The sequence below is a fragment of the Ptychodera flava genome, chromosome 12 (assembly GCF_041260155.1).
Source record: "Ptychodera flava strain L36383 chromosome 12, AS_Pfla_20210202, whole genome shotgun sequence".
NCBI classification, from domain to species: domain Eukaryota; kingdom Metazoa; phylum Hemichordata; class Enteropneusta; family Ptychoderidae; genus Ptychodera; species Ptychodera flava.
In genome coordinates this window covers 29114373-29131811 of record NC_091939.1, presented here as the reverse complement: position 1 = coordinate 29131811, position 17439 = coordinate 29114373, and the positions used below count along the sequence as shown (strand labels likewise).

The following is a 17439-nucleotide window of genomic DNA, read 5'->3' as shown; positions in this document are numbered from 1 at the left end:
CCAGTCCACAACGACTGGATTTTCGGTAGTTGAGAACGGCGACACCAAACGATGTGAGTTGAAACCGATACTAGCAAACTATTAAAAGTGCATTTTATGTTGTAAAGTACCAAAGTCACCATTTTTGGTCGAAAATGAGAAGAAATGCGCTGCGACACACGATAATTTTGAGTATTTAAGCCCCACAGTCCCTCAAACCACGGCCATACATGAACGCGCTCGCTTATGTCCGTAAGCTCCGAGTGCTACGCTTGCGATCGTGTCGATTGGTACGACGGTATGACATGTATCAATGGTCCAGTTCAAGTGAATTGAATGACAACAAAACTGATGTTTTCTCCGTTGTTATGGACAAGGGTCCGGCATTCACAGACACAGAACATTTCGGCTAATGGGACATAACAATAAAACAAAAACTGACCAACTTCGCCTGTTTGTAAGCGCTAGCGTCCACGGGGACAAGGATTCACTCAGCCCGTACCCGGGCCCGTACCTCGAGCCCTGCTTTGTACTTAGCTGGCGGTTAACTGTTTTTATCTTTTAAGCCTTATCTAATGTAAGCCTAGTATATCCACGTGAGATATATATGTGGTCCAATTTTGATATACTGTAGTCTAATTTTGATATGCTGACTTATTCACAGACAAACTGAAAAAATGCTCACATGCCGGCTAGCCCGTGTAACGCCGGGGACACATGGAGGCTGTACGCAACTTACGGCTAACATCGGTGATTGCATGGGAAAGTACGACTAGCTTGAAAATACCATTCGTTTTGCCCTTTGCAATTGCAACAGAGTTACCACAAAATATATGAATATATATACATACGATGACGACTGTATGTCTGAACCAGAGATTTTATCGTCCGTTTGTTGTTGCGATATATCTAATCATCTGATAGAGCATTTTTAAACGAAAAGAAAGGTGTCTCATACGTCACGTCGTCATGTTAATATAGCGTATATGACCAATTCAAATCATTGTATATTCGACAATGCATTTAAGGGAACACAACCACTGGGCTACATCGCCATCTCTGAAATAAAATTATTAAATAACCGAGTTTATGTGTCGCAATCTTGACCCGGATCCCTCCTCATAGCTGGAATTCAATGAATTGCAGATCTGTGGATACAGGATGCCATAAAATCTAGGCAATGAATGTATCGCTTAATTTGGCTTCAAAAAGTTTCGGTCTAGTCGGGGACAATCTGACAATGCGCGGAACTACCAATCTGCGTATAGCTGATTAGGACTCACACAAAGCGTTTGTGAGAATCTACTTCCCATAGTTTGCACAAATACGTGTAAATGAAGCGAACAAAAGAACTGATGAAATTTCAAATGAGAACATACATATCCTGACATGAATGTAGATAACAGGTGCCAATCTTATCGTTAGCGTCCGACAAACCCAGATTCCAGGATCATAAAAATCAACAAAATATTATGAAATATGGCCATTTTAATTGCTGTCATAATCTACTGGCCGTACTAAATTTCAGTATCGATTAGTTATGTTTGCTTTCGAACAAAGGACATATAAAGCTACCTAGACGAAAAAGATATGCTGGTGGTAAAATAAGATATGTTTGATTTTTTAAAACAAACCTCCGTTTGTTTAAAATTGTCATAACTATAAAAACTAACTTGACAAAGTAGAGATTAAAAGATATGCTAGTGCTCAAATAAGATATATTTGTTTTTTAGAACAGACCTCCGCTGCTTTAAAATTGACATAAGTATTAACAATAACTTGACGAAGTAGAGATTGAAGGCATTTTTTGATTGCGTTAAACAAATAATCAAATCCTCAAAAATATCACACGGAAGATTGTCTGACAGAGGTGGTGAGGAGCTTTATTTTTGCCTTTGTCGTAAGCCGAATGCTGCGTTTGCATGCAAATAAGAAGACGCATAGGCACAAGTATTCTGGCTTGAAAACCTTACATTTTTTTAATACCGGTTCATCTCCAACTCCGAATTACTATTTTAAGTACTCGAGAGCGGCGGAAATCCAAGTCCATCGGGCAATATAAGTCCTTAAAATGAAAACTCGACATTTTGTTCATCAATTAGCATTACTTTTAATTTACTTTTTTCTAACGTTATATATATTTGAATACTTTAAAGTGTCTCAGGTTTTCGGTAATAATGAAAAATTGTGAAAACCACCTTGAGGCAGGTACAGAAATGACGTCTTTTATACAATATGCACCACACTTCACTGTTTTCGCCAGAATTTCAGCTGATCTACAATGGATGCCTCAACTGCTTCTTGCCTAAAATGTAACAGAAACGAGGGCAAGCGAAATGCGTGTGAAGATACATGCATGATCATTTTCTCTGATAAATTCAAACGTTTTAAAGTAAAAATGGGAAGGTACAAATGGAAATTGTGTAATAGAAGCTATGACATCATTCTAAAAATTGCGTGTCTGATATCGAAGTCTTCCTCTTTACAAATTAGAGAAATAAGCCAAGCATGCATGTTAATTGTTATTGCCATTCGGTTTGTGGAAGAAAAATAAGGATGCACACATTTCTGCTTCGGAAGATTTTAATCATATGTTAGTTTTTATTTCGACAACGTTAGACTGTTTCTTGCTGAAGCTGCCGAACCAAACACCCTAACGTTCTTCTTTCTTTCCAACTCTGCTATCGATAGATATATCAAAGCATTTTTTACATTAAGAGTAGGATGTACCTTCGGGTCAGCAATTTGTTCTTTAAAATGATTGCAATTTTGTCTGTTTTATCACTAATAAGGGTTTATTTTCAATCATATTGTAGAAGGAAAAATTTCACCGCGTTACCAAAAGATGAATTTTCCCCACGGATGTATCACACTGAATATGGCCACTCTCAAGTGTTTCTAAATGTAATGTAAATATGGGGACTTCTTTCATTTTAGATTTTGTACGATTACCTCTACTTGTATGTTTTTGTTGGAAAAATAAACCTTTTAAGTTTCCCAATGGAAAGTTTCAGTAAAAGCTTAAGCCGCCAAATTTCAGACGCGGCCTACTGTAATATAATACGTCATATCATCAAGCTATCATTGTTCAAATTAGGTTCCCACCTGTAGGAATGTGACCTATGCGAAGTAAGTTCTCGTTTGAAATAATATATCAGTTAGCTTGTCAGTTTGATTATAGGGAAGTGTGAAACCACGAGTGTCATAAAGCTTGGTGAGCATTGTTCGGATGTCTATCCCACATTTAACAGTTTTGATATTTGAATTCAATTGCTGCCGTCAGCATAATGATCTTTGTGGTGCATGTAGTCTCATAAATGCATGCATGAAGTGTGTGATCTTCACCACTTGTCCTGCAGAATCCCAACAGTTTTTCTGAACATAAAAAGTACCATATTGCAATAGCCTTTCTAGGATGACATTTCTCACCACTGAATAGTGAGATCGATCTACCAGGGTTTTTCTGTAACCTTGTGATGTTTCATCTCTTCAAGACGTCAAAAAAGCAAAAGGTTTTTGAAATCTACTTGCCATTGCAAGCATAAAGTCTTAAAGGTTTTAAAATCGGACGGAACTTATCAAACTAGCAACAAGTAATAGAGCTGCAAATTTGGATTTATGGGATATCTTGGTAGTACGCAAGCGCAAACTGGAATGCACTACATACTGATACTATTTTGTCGTATGATGAGGTCAGATGAATACTATGAGGCGAAGTTATGTACCTTAATAACCGTGACTTTTTTTTTCTTTTGGCGGCTTCGTATCGAGTTTCTTATGGGGATACTAAATTGGGCTCGAGTCAACTGATGAATTCAAATGTTGGCTCATTCGGGTATCGCAAATACAAAAGTATGCTCGAATCGGACGTGTTTGTTTTTCATACAAGAGCAGCTCTCTCCCTAATCAAAAATGTCATAAATATTGGAAACAGTTTGACAAAGGATAGATTAGATGCAATATCGCTATGGCGCACAACAAATAAAAAACACCATTTAAAAGCGTGAAAAGGAGATTGTCTGTCGGTCTGATCGCTAATTCTATTTTCGGCCATAACTCAAACCGAACATTGCGATCAAATTAAAGGTACTGAGATGAGGCAAACGTTCCAAATTGAAATTCCTACATACGCTGAAATGCTTACCAAATATAGGTAAACCTTTTAAGTACTCAAAAATGCTGAAACTTTATGTCCACTGATCAATATAAGTCCTTCATATAAAAAAATTGCTACTAGCTTTCTCAATCAACACTGAACTTTTCAATCACTTTTTCTGTGATCTCATAATTTAGTAAATTAAGGTGCATCAATTTCAAATACTAAATAAGACTGTGGATGGAAATGTTGCGGACATTATTTCTCGACGCTTGTAGCGTGTTCAGTCAATAAACCTCACCAAATCTTAATACTTTATTACAACTGGTAATTTTCAGACATTACAATTATTACAAAATAAGCAGCATACATTATTGCAATAAGCATTTACACTGTCTGTCATTAATTAGAACATTCTGAAGGCATTCATTTTAATTTCTTCTCAACATAAGTGAAACACATAATTTTTTTTTTCATATGGTTTTACTAATTCGAATGTTGTCGCCGAAAGTAGGTGTGAATGAACGAGTTAATGGCCTAATAGAAAAAATGCAACAATAGAAACAATTGCATGCTATCTGTATACAAAACCTGACTTAGTCTTCCTCTTTATAAATTAGGGAAATAGCCAAAGCATGTATCTGAACTGATAAGCATACACAAACTTCTGCGTTGGAAGATTTCAACTATCTGTTAGTTTTTGTATTCAACCTTTGTACAGACTGGAAAATCAAAGTCTTTACAAATTATTATGATGACGACAGCACTGGTTATATATGAACACACTGCGTTAAGCGTTAACTGCAATACATCATCATAATGGTGTTGTCACATGAAACGGCAATGTCCTGGAATGCTTTTGTGATTGATAGAATCAATAATCACTTTATCTGCATCGATATGATCCCATTGTACACATCAAAATCCACTATTGTTCAGTAAATAGGGGCAAGCGTTTTATTAGACTAAGTTTTGTTTGTTGCCGTACTATGAACCTTAATTTTCGCTCATGCCATCAGGTGAGCCAAAATTGAAGTTATGACTGACTGTCAGTACAACACCTGCAACATGATTATTTACAAGGCCTTGAACTATAATCAAAGCTACATACTTCATCAGACATAAAAAGAAGTACAGTCAACCTGAGTATCAGCTGGCATGATCATATGACTTTACTCAACAGTTGATAATTCACTCAATTATCGTTGTCCTGGATTCAACACCAAGTTCGCTTTATCGTTTTGAAACATTTTAAACATCTTACTAAAATGCCAACTATGACATTACGAGAAAGTGTGCAAAATTAAGGGAAAAGTACAGTTATAAGACGCGACGCCATGAATCGGATGTCTTACAATCATAACTGGCTAGAACTGTTACGCGCTGCGGAGACTACAAACCTAATGATTAGAACTATACTAGTTATTCTACGAGAACAGAGTCGTGCTGCACTATACAGTACATTCTTTCTGTTAAAACATTCTCCACTCTCTCTAACTCAGAATATATTTGCGCGACTGGCGAACATGCCATCTTCATGGGCTACTCAACCTCCTCCGTACATGTTTCATGATATCGCGAGAACCGCCCATATGACTAATAGTATAGACCGTAAGTATTAAGATGAATATGTCAAAAATGGTTTTATGAACAAAAATGGAAAAAGTAATTCGACAAATCAAAAAATTGAAGTATGTTCATTGTCGTTGACGTATAAAATGGAAACTTGTTATATAAGTGGAAATTCCTCATTAAACGCATTCACGAATCCCCTGAGTGACGAGCGGAAGCATTGACGGGGAACTTGAAAGGATTTTGGGACTTGGGACCCGAACAAAACTGTCTCTGATTGATTTGAACTATGTGCTGGATAAGCTTTAGCGTTTGGTTAATTTTCGGGTGGTTTTGTTCACTGCAGGTTTTTGTTTTACTCCCTGAATCATGATGAAAAGTACAGCGCAGCCGTAAGCCGGCATTTTTATTGTTTAAGATCGAATTCAAGTAACGACTAGACTTTATTTGTTATCAATATGATTAGGGTCTTTACACATTTTACAGCTAACGATCTTTGCCAGGGAAAATATTTTATAGTTTACATGTAGACTACCATGAGAAGCGAAATAATATTTTGGGTAAAATTCCAATATCAGATTTCTGTCTACACCTGAACTTTCAAACACCCTGTTTGAATCATGTTTATTTGTATCAATTGCAAAAAACTTATAAACGCAAAGATTTATTTAATTAGTATGTAAAATTTTTTATAGTTTTCTCATAGGCTCCGATGTACTGTGAATCAACATTTTTGGTGAAATTCAAAACTAAAATTACTTGTTCACATATGCACTTAAAACCTCCCTATTCTAATAAAGTACAATTAATATTCTGTCTATATATGCACAAATATTGCAAATTGTACATTGGAAAAAATACTTATGTATAGTGGATCAACAATTTCAGTGAAATTCCAAAATCAATTTTTTCTATGCTCATGAAACCATGCTATACTAATCAAGTACAATTATGCGGATTATCAAACGTCTATATGCACAAATATTGCAATTTTTACATTGGAAACAAATTATTCAGTTTTGTCATGGACTCTAAATTCCAAAATCAACTTTTGTACACATGTACATGTAACCACCTACGCTAATCTAGTTCATTTACATCAATTATCAAATATCTTTAAGGTGGAGCTGCATGTTATCAACAGAGTTTTTTTTTCAAAGCAATATTCCTCACCAAAGATGACAAGGAAATCCCCTCATACTATTTATTTTCAAAAAGCCGAGACTCTCAAGTTTAATATGATACGAATAGTTTACTTGAAGGATAAAATGGTGTATATTAGGGGTAAAAACCTCAATTTTGGCATTAATGATACAAATTAATCTAAGTCAAAAACATGATTCTATTTTCTGTGATGTAATACTTCACTTAAAAGGAGAGTATATTTACAAAAAAACGAATATTTTATTTTTCGTTTTCAATCCTTATTCTAAAATGGCATGGATTGATAGACTGACACTCAAAAAAAGTTATTAAAATCATGATTGGCAAAATTGAAATGCCTCTGTTTAAAAATGGAAGAAATGTATTGCCAAACAATATGGCAGTTTTGTGAAAGAGCATTTAAAGAACATAATGTGAAAATTTCAGAAATTTGACCCAGCCAGATTGGAGTTAAATTCTTAGGAAATCTTGAAATTTGGAGATAAAAGAAGCCAGGAAATCGGGTACTCTGCATACATTTGCATAAATTGACACTACTTTATCAAGCAACTATTGACTGATTGACAAGCTAAAAGGTGAACGCAACCAATATTTTAATCTTGGGTTAATAAGTTAATTAAAATTAAATGATTATTTGCACAAAGGTGATTTTAAAGCAAATTATGCTGCGTTGGGTGCAGCGCGCCCTTAATTTATATATCGTTTTCAAATATCTCACCTGTTTCCATTCGAGTAAATTGCAAATGTGTTAATATGTAAAGCTTTCTGAAACATTCGCAAGTTTTATTACGGACGAAATTATTCTCAAGAACGCTATAAAAACGCTGTGTTTACCAGCATATGTCATTTTAAGAGTACAAGGCTTTCTTATCATTTTTTATTTGTCGACTCTGTCTAAAACCACTCGGCCAAAAATTAATCAGATTAAAAATCCGACCCGGCAAAATGCTATCTTGGCAAAACATCTGCCCACCTGAAAATCATCTTAGCTATACGCCAACCTCAGCGTGTGCTCATTTTCGACGCTACTGAAACCATCTAACACTGACCCGTTCTCCCTATGACCAATAGCAATATCTGTTGTGCAGATAGCCAAGCGCTCTAAACACATTTTTCGGTGCATACTTTCCATTTAAGAATAATTTGGTTCTTTAATTGGTAACAATGATTGATTGATATGAAATGAAATGTTTGATACATTTGAAATTTTGGAAAAAAGAAAGCAATTTATTGAAATAAACGACCGTATTTTCTTCCCTTTTCTACCCAATCTTTTTTGAGTTTTGGGATTTAGCCAAGCGTTTTTGTCTGTGGCTTCTCCACTAGATGACTGGGTGCCGTACGTTGTGAGTTCGAACCCGATTGAAACCACCGGATACAGCGGTATTTTCTTAAAGCACTTTTTCAATTATAGCAAAATTATGGGCCTGCCAAGACCCAGCACAACAATAATGCATCCGTCCACACAAATTTTGAGAATGTTGCGAGCTACTCTACACAGCGATATCTTATCAATATGAATATTATTCCTATGAATAGAGTTGGACACTGGTGGCATGAATTTAATATAAACTTAGTAATTAGTTGTATTTCAACTTTTTGAGAATGCACTACCTGCTTTTTCCCTCCAAATGATGTTCCAAGTCTAGCTTAAAATAAAAACAGAACCAAGCTTAATAGAAGCCTAGGTCTTTTAAGTTTCGGTCGGGTTATGTCTTTGTTGGGCCGTGTCAAGAAGGTAGACAGGGTTGGTTTCGGCTAAGATGGTTTTAGGTCGAGATAGTTACGGCCAAGTTGATAGACTAGGCCGAGTTGGTTTCTACAGAGTTTGTACCATACATATGAGTGGCCTCCTAGTAACAATGACGATCAGTAATACATTATTTTAGGTCAAATTTTGCTCTAATCTTACGGCTTTTTGAGGCCATTTTAATTACAAAAAATAAAGACTTGTGCTAGTGCTGAAAAGTAAATATTACATTACCTCAGCCTTCGTAACGATTACTCCAGCTTTGTCGACGACTGTTCTAGCTTGGTATTCATACTTATACACGACGCCTGGCTGAAAACGTATCAAACTGGAATCTGCATATGGCGTAGCGGATATGGCCATCAAAAGGAAAAGCAATAGTTTTTTGGTCTTCGCCATGATTCTGCAAGTCTTGACGAAGGCCATCCGCGTCCTGAGGGGCCACAATTTACCTTGTTTATATAGACTTCCAATAATAGTTGTGTGCTGACAGTTTAACCAAAGGGCGGGGCCTCGCTGGAATAGACCATTCGTTTTGGGTGAATCTGTGGGCAGCAAATTTAATGTGTAGACTGAGGGTTTGAGACGGGTATAAAGGAGGATTATTAAAAGTGGTTCAGAGGTGAATAACCATCAACCGAGAATTATATCAACAGAAAATGTAATTCACTCGTCTCTTCAAAAGACCTGGGAAATCAAACACTCTGACAGATAAAATGGTCACAACCATGATCGACAGGTTGTGTGACTGACTGACGTAATGACCGACCAATCGTAAGCCCACCGAAATCGTATATTATGAGACTCCAAAACCGCTTGTCTCAGTTTCACGAATAAGTATCTGGTACATAGGAGGATACACGGTAAGTTGAGAACTTGCAATCACATTTTCCAAGACATAGGTTCGTTGTTTGTTGTGTGAAAGAAAAAAATGCATCAGTCTAATTGCTACTATACGCTATAAGATGTATAGCTTCACGTCTTTCAATCAGGCACTCAGTCTGTCCATGGCTTATAAATGTAACGTTCGTAGAAATGAAGCAAAACAATCAAACAAGTGGTGAAAATAGGTGTCCAGAGGCGTGGACATATGGACTTGTCAATTCAGTGAGATTGGTTTTGACCATCTCCCCAATTATGCACATATTATAAGAAATTTGGAAGTGAGCAGGTGCTAAAAGGTGTTTTGTAAATTACATTTGAGTTCACGTTTCACTAATTTAGATCAAGCGGATAATTTAATGATAATAATGATAAAAGTTAGTTGTCATGATGTGAGTTAAAATTTACTGTTATTTTGTTGATAGTTTGTAGCAATAGCTGCACTGAGTAGTGTCATATTTTTGTTGTTTTATTTCATTCATATTTTATTCGTGGATTGTGAAAGTTTGAAATGATAATGATTCCTAGCTTTGGCAGAGGCACTAGAAGAATTTTCGACCAATCATGGCTAAATATCTTAATGCTACACTTAATAGTTTACAACAGCACAATCTCTAACAGGTATTTAAAATGATTTTTTTCGTCAAGATACGTTTCCAAGCTTATGGAAACGTGCAAAGATTACCATATTACAGAAAGGTATAGTCTAAGTGTCCCGGTGATTGTCGACCTATGAATGTTTTACCAGTTCTATTCAAGGTGTCAGAGCCATATGCCCACCAACATTTAATTGTTTTTTTTGCAATATAATAATCTACATCATAGGAAATAATCCGGATTTAGAGCGTGTTACTCATGTCAGTCTGCTTGCACTTCACGTTTAATTTCCTGGGTTGTATTATTGATAAAAAACAATTAATAGTTGTTATATGTTCGGACTTTGTAAGAAAAGCGTTTGATCATGTAATCCATACAACTGTCATTAAAAAACTAAACATTTATGGCGTTATGGCCGTTGTTTTCGACGGATTTAAATCCGATGTGTCTCATTAAGCTTATCAGTTTACGTACCATAGGGGTCAATTCTGGGTCCTCTGCTGTTTCTGTTGTATGCCTAGATACATCTGAATGTGACGAGATGTTTGCTTATGACACTACAACACACACTCGGCTAGGACCACAGTCGCATTGGAATGTTAACAGAACAGTGACCAGGAACATGTTCAAAGGCGGTGTTTCAACATTAAAATATCCCCTAATACGGAGAAAACCAAAGGCATGTTGGTCACTTTAGGGCAAAAAAGTCGCACTTGAACAGTTTAGTGCTGAATCTTCACATCGGTGACAATGACACTAAAATGTAGAATGTGAAAACTTAGTGTTACTATTAAGAGTGATTCATCATGGACATCGCATGTTGATAGTACTTGTCGCGCCATCTACTAACTGTCTACGCGTGCGCAGGTTCATGTATATAATCGGAAGTGTACCCGACTAAATTCATGGGCACCGCCATTTTTTTTGCGTGCTCATGTAAAGAAATATAAAATGTGCAAAGTATGACTTTTATACTATCCATTAATAAAATATATCGCTGCCATTAGCCATTCACTATCATTTTTAACTTCCTGATCAATATGAAATATGAGATCCATTACTTTAAGCCATAAAAATAGAAAAAACAACAAGGTCGTTCATATGGCACACGACCACTAGTTCATTTCCAACGGGCTACCACAGTAGCGTTGAGCTCAATTTTCCCATTTTAAAACATTCAGCGGCACGAATCCTCTTGACAGGTTTCAGATCAATGTCAGTTTGACTAATGGTGAATCTTTTCGTGTTGGAAAGTGCACGAAAATTTTGAGAAAGCGATGACAATAGCGCCCTCAGTATCGTTTCTGACAAAATTCAGGCTCATTGTTATGATTCCCAACGGCAGCCATCATTCACAACACTCTGCATTTTGATGGAATCAGAAGAATATTTTTACAAAAAAACTTCAAATTAAAGTTCAAACCAAAATAAGCATCGATGCTGGCATCAAAACTGAAAGTTCCGCACAATTCACCCGAACCATCTTCGTTAACCCGGAAGTGAATTGGAGGTCTTATGCCATATTAAAGGAGAAGTTCACCAAGGATGATTTTTACATATGTGGTTGCTCTGTGGTCATTTACCCAGGAAAAACTATTTTCACCATTAATAACTCGCTCGAATTTTCACAAAAACTGATAAAAATAGTACAGGAAGTTGCCCATGTAATTTGAATCATGGGAAAAAATCTCCAAGCCGGGAGCTTGCATCATGTGATATGGAAGGGACCATTTTCGGACAGGTATGGCCTCCACATTGTCCACTCAAAGTAGCACAGTAGTAAACAGCAACACAAAATCTGACAGAGGACAGTTTATTGTAAGTGATTCATCGTTTATACTCAGTATAAACAAAAGCTATGTAAATACGCACAGCCTGGTTTAAGCATGGGTGAGTGGACAATGCCATACCCATGGGAAAATGGTCCCTTCCATATTACATTATGCAAGCTCCAAGCTTGGCGCTTTTCCGAAGATTCAAATTATATGGGCAACTTCCTGTACTATTTCTATCGTTTTTTGTAAAATATCGCGCGAGTTATAAATGGCGAAAATAGCTTTTCTGGAGTAAGTGACCTCAAAGCTAGCACATATGTAAAAATCATCCTTGGTGAACTTCCCCTTTAACAAGGATACTCGCCAAGAATACATGCTGGGATTAAATTTAAAGCGCGCCTTCTGTGTCAATAACTAGATGTGAAAGTTGCCTGTTTCTAAACTGAACGCTGGTTGTCAACATGTTGTTAATATCCCTGTATGTCTATTTTGCTTGTACGTTTTCTTTTTGGTCGACCCTTGTTAAAAGAGGCGTATACCTATCTATGCTATCGAGTTGATATAATGATGATGATGATGATTATGATGATGATGACTATTATTATAATTATCATCATCATCATCAAACGAGACGACAATAATATATCTGAGACATCATTTATCGTACACGCAATCGGTTGGCAGATTAGAAAGGACACAAAATTTTTCATTTCACACTTGCAAAGCACAAACAGTAAAATATTTTCAAGTAGGTAGTAAGTTACAGGAGACTATTCCTATGGAAGGCCTGATATACAGTTTCATATTTGCAGATTGTGGAACGACGGAACCACCACATGTCGATGAATACACGTATCATGAAGGCCACGGTGCCGTCGCTTGCAGCTCTTGGTACTTTGTTGTGCTTTACCTGTTTCTTCACTTTACCTACAGCAAATGCTCAAGAGTAAGTAATTACGTAACTTGACTTGAAGAGCAATGCCAATGCCATTTAATTCACTTTCATGTGACAATCGCCTTTGATTGATGTTAAACGTAGTTTTGGAAGTCTGTACTACCTGGAGAATACGTTCATCTTTACAAGTATCAGAAAATAAAGTCTCAAGGAAAATTTTAAATGAAATAATGTCAAACAGTCATGTCACGTACGAATAAATAAACGTAAAGTTAAAATGGAAATTTATTAGAGTTCTTCATAAATTTTAATTTCATGAGTGTTACTCTTTTTTCTCCACAACTTAAATTCTAAATCTCGAGATGTACAGGCGGAGTAAACAAGTATGTTGCCACAAAGATATATTAGCAAAAGTCTACATGTCTACATCTACTATTTTCTATTTTCACAAAGGCAATTCATTTAATTAATGTTGCTGTATCAAAGAAACAGGCAGCCGTTTTCACACAGATGAGCTTTTGTTGCACCGATCTGTATCTGTTTATTTGTGTGTATTTCTGTTTGAATGTCTGTCTGTCTGTCTGTCTGTCTGTCTGTCTGTCTGTCTGTCTGTCTGTCTGTCTGTCTGTTGGCGCAATATCTCAACACAGGCTGATGGGATTGCAATGTGGCACACAGATTCTGGCCTGCATATATTTACTTATTTCCATGATCAATATCTTTTTGAAAAAAAAAAACCAAAAAAAAACAAATTTGAAATACGTTGAGAACCGCTGCACACTATTTGACGAGATTCGTTAAAAATGTTGATTACACTAGAAAACATCTGTCTTGAAAGATATTAAGTGATGGCATACAGGTTGATTTCAGCTTTGCATACTTGATGCACACTGTGATATGACATTAATGAAATTTGTTTAGCATTTTGAGATAAATACTAATTAACATTTTTTACCATTGACCAGATCACAATTGATGAAACTTTCTACTTACATTGGAAATACCATGATGAAATATTATTGAAGGTAGCATTATTGAAAGTTATAATTTTAGATCAACCGAATACTAATTTGCATAGTTAACATGTAGATGTGCATGTAGATGTATTCGATCAAATTTGACGAAAATTGCTAAGTACACTTAAGGTACTGTGATAAAGAATTATTAATTAGTCAATTAGAATTTTCATTTCAGCTAAATACTAATTTGCATATTTTCAGAACTTTCCTTGCTAGAAATGTATGTCTGAATAGACTTGATTAAAGCTGACAAAACTGTGACTTGCAATATACATTGAAGATACTACGGTAAAATATTAATGTCACTCGTTCAGAATTTTATGTTAGCCAGTCACTTTGAATATATAATGATTTCCCTATTAGGGACACAGAACTTGAAGGCTGTTACCTAAGTTTATAAAGATTTCTAAGGGTATTGATGTGGCAATGATATTATTATATATACGTGAAAGACAGTTTGCATATTGACGTCAGTTAATCGATATTTGCATACTAATGAATGTTCCATAGTGATCTGATGAAAGTTTCTATGTTAGTTAATTGATAATTTATATATTTAATGAACTCTTCGAAATCAGTAATAACAGGAAGGACTAGACCAACATTTTGTAACATGCTATGTCTATTGATGATAAAGTGATAGAATAGTAGTGAAATACGTTATGCATGTTAGCGTATTTGTAACATGCATATATAACAGACTTTCACAGTTTAGATTATTAAGATTGAAAGAGTTATCCAAAGGCAATAACACTTGCTATGGAAATTGGTGGTACAGTGTCAGTATCCAAAGAATAATATTTTCATTTCAGCTAATTACATACTTGTATACTGAATGGTTTGGGGTATTAATCTATGGTGAATATTGTTCTTGATGTTTATCATAACTTTTCAACGAAGTTACAAACTTGTGGCAAAAGTTTTACTTCAAAGACCATCGCAATATATACTGAAATACGGGGACTTTTTTCAATTCATATTAGGTAATATTAGTTGGGATGTAAATTTTACATTATCATACTAATTCTTCACAAATATGGTTGATATATTTTGACAGTTTTTTCGTGTTTTTAGGTTTTTGGTGTAGTGAGAGCAAGTAGACAAAGCGAAATGTAAATCCATCCTCTTTCGTATCTCATAATTCGATGAAATACAAATACAATGAATAATTGTTATAAGATCATCATACAGTTAATAAATAAATCGATCTGACAGTGCTTTGTGAAACAAACATGTGCTGTGTCCCGGCCAGTGTGCTAATAACTGTCAAACTGTCATATTCTTTGTGAAGCTACGATTGCCTACTTTTAACACAATGTGAAAATAGGAAGGTGATCACATTTCTGTTAAAACATTTCATTTACTGTCTCATACAGACCAGATTTATGCCCTCTTAGACGTAATACGTACGTCTCTTATCGCGATTACTACTCAGCAACGACTAGGCAGAAATATTATAGAGACTGTGGATTTTGGTCATGGAGAGCCTGCACGGCTTACAGGTAAGCAGAATCATGGTAGACTGTCACTATTAGTAGCATCGATTACGGTTTCACCAATACAATACCTTATATTGTTTTCATCCGTTGATTAACGTAAATGTGCTGACGTCGATTGCAGCCCTGTAGCCTTTAGAAGCCCACTGGGTGCAATCGTTGAACATCCAAAGTTTGGACAATAATGATGCCGTAATAATTTACTGCGCCGTTGAATGAGCTATCGCTATTTCAAAGAAGTGCAAAATTATGAAAACATGCTTGTCATGGGCAGTTTGTCACTTTTGCGCAAGTCTGTTCATAATTTGTTGTAGTTTTTGTGTTAATGCCACATAAAGTTTATGTAAAGTTAGCTCCATATCTGATTTCTCCATGCCTACATTAGGGTACTTATTAAAGTTCTCCATCACGAGCATTTTAGATCGATAAAAAGACATTTGAAAAGTATCATTTCGATTTACTAATATTACTTGTGCATTCAAAGTTGAAGAGAGATATTGCTTTTGGCTTTTGAACATTGCTAGTATGTACATAGCCGATTATCAAATGATGCCCCTCACACGATAAAGGGAAGCATAAAGCATACGCTGAAGTTAAATGCGTGATAGTTTGGTTTAGTAGTCAGTAATGAAAGTAGCATTATAACAACTATCGTATTTGTTTACCACTATAATCCTAAACAAATTGCATCTAGCCATGCATGCAGATGACTTGATGCTTTATTAACCATATGTTTATATAGCATAGTTATCGCTCACAGTTCTTGTTTTTGCCCACTAAATATATTTATGACCCTCTTAAAATAATACAGTGGTGACCTTACCAGGTCAAGCAGTTAGGGATGGACCATTACATCTTGGTAGGGAGGTCATAAAGGATGGCAAAGCTCAGGCAGGAAGGTCGTTGTATACATTGCCTGCTTATGCACAATATTCACATAGCCACAACTAAAATGTTCGGATTCTTCGATAAGTGAATTTTAATAAGCTAAATATTCGGACAGAACGATAAGTCAGTGGAATATTTGAAGGCAAAAATATCCTGTTTTTACGCTGACAACCACTTTCTTAGATAAAGTTGTCATCTCATGACGTTATCCAAAACATCACATTAATAGCCATCCAGGAGCATCCAGGAGGCAATTCAGTTTCAAATGCAAACCTAAAAGTGGCGTTGAACTTAAGGGTGTACTGTCACCTGTTCCAATGTTTCCACAGTTACCATGAAAAGAGAAAATCTGACCAATCACAGATTTTAAGCGGGTGGCCGCTCCTTTAAACAGCGCCCTCATATGGGTATTTTGAATACCAAGGAACGCTCCTTTGACCATATATGGGCATATTTAGATTACAGATGACTGTATACCTTTAATCAACGATTAAACACGGGAGAAGAGAGAAATTGGGTTATTTGCATAAACTTGCATAGGTTTCAATTTCCTACTCACCCAAGTTACTACTGTTATGCTTAGAGGTGAATCCAATTAATACTGTAATCTGGGGTTAATAAATAGATAAATAAATGACAATTGAATAATTATTGTTGTTGTTTGCTAAAAGGGTGATTTTGAGCAAAATTCAATGTGTTATGTGCAACGCCACCTTAAAGGGCTGTAAGAAGTCTTTTCGTTTCAACTCAAGTGTTCTCACGCGTGAGCTATTTGTTGTACATACTACATCAATGTCTTTGTGACACTCTCTTGTCACTATCTCCGGAACGGCTCATCGGATCAGAATCAAATTTGGTAAATAGGCTTTGTCTGGTACTGCAAGAACAGATTAGCCTTTTTGATAGTAGCATGCATAATTAATGGTAATTTGGATAATCATTTCTTCTGAAATCACATATTTTTAGAATGATGAAGTCACAGCATTCACTCGCAGACATCATGCTTACACATAGTATCTTTCGTATTTTTCTGTTGGCAGAACAAGATACAAATCTGCGTCAAGATGGCGGTACCGTCTCGTTCAGACTTACTATTTAGGCACATGTGAAGTTTTCTGTGACAGCGGAGGACCTGAATGTGGTAAGTTATCAGATTTTGATGTAGATCGCAATATAATTGCAGAAAATATGTGTACAAATTGCTCGTGTAGATACGTTTCTGATCAAGAACATAACTGTTCATAACTGTGTAATACCTAAGGTTACAACATTGTATTGTTGGTTTGTACAATAATCCAGTCGAATTTTTTTTTTCTGGCTTGAAGA

General features: G+C 35.9%; 1 long non-coding RNA gene across 1 annotated transcript in view; it reads left to right on the top strand.

Moving 5' to 3' along the window:
• The window catches only part of LOC139145568 (uncharacterized), a 37723-nt gene extending 20477 nt beyond the window's left edge, over positions 1-17246 (top strand). Inside the window, exons 2-4 of the long non-coding RNA XR_011554957.1 lie at positions 12628-12761; positions 15106-15231; positions 17154-17246. This is a non-coding gene — a long non-coding RNA (uncharacterized lncRNA). The remainder of the gene's footprint in view (positions 1-12627; positions 12762-15105; positions 15232-17153) is intronic.
• The last annotated feature ends 193 nt before the right edge of the window (positions 17247-17439 follow it).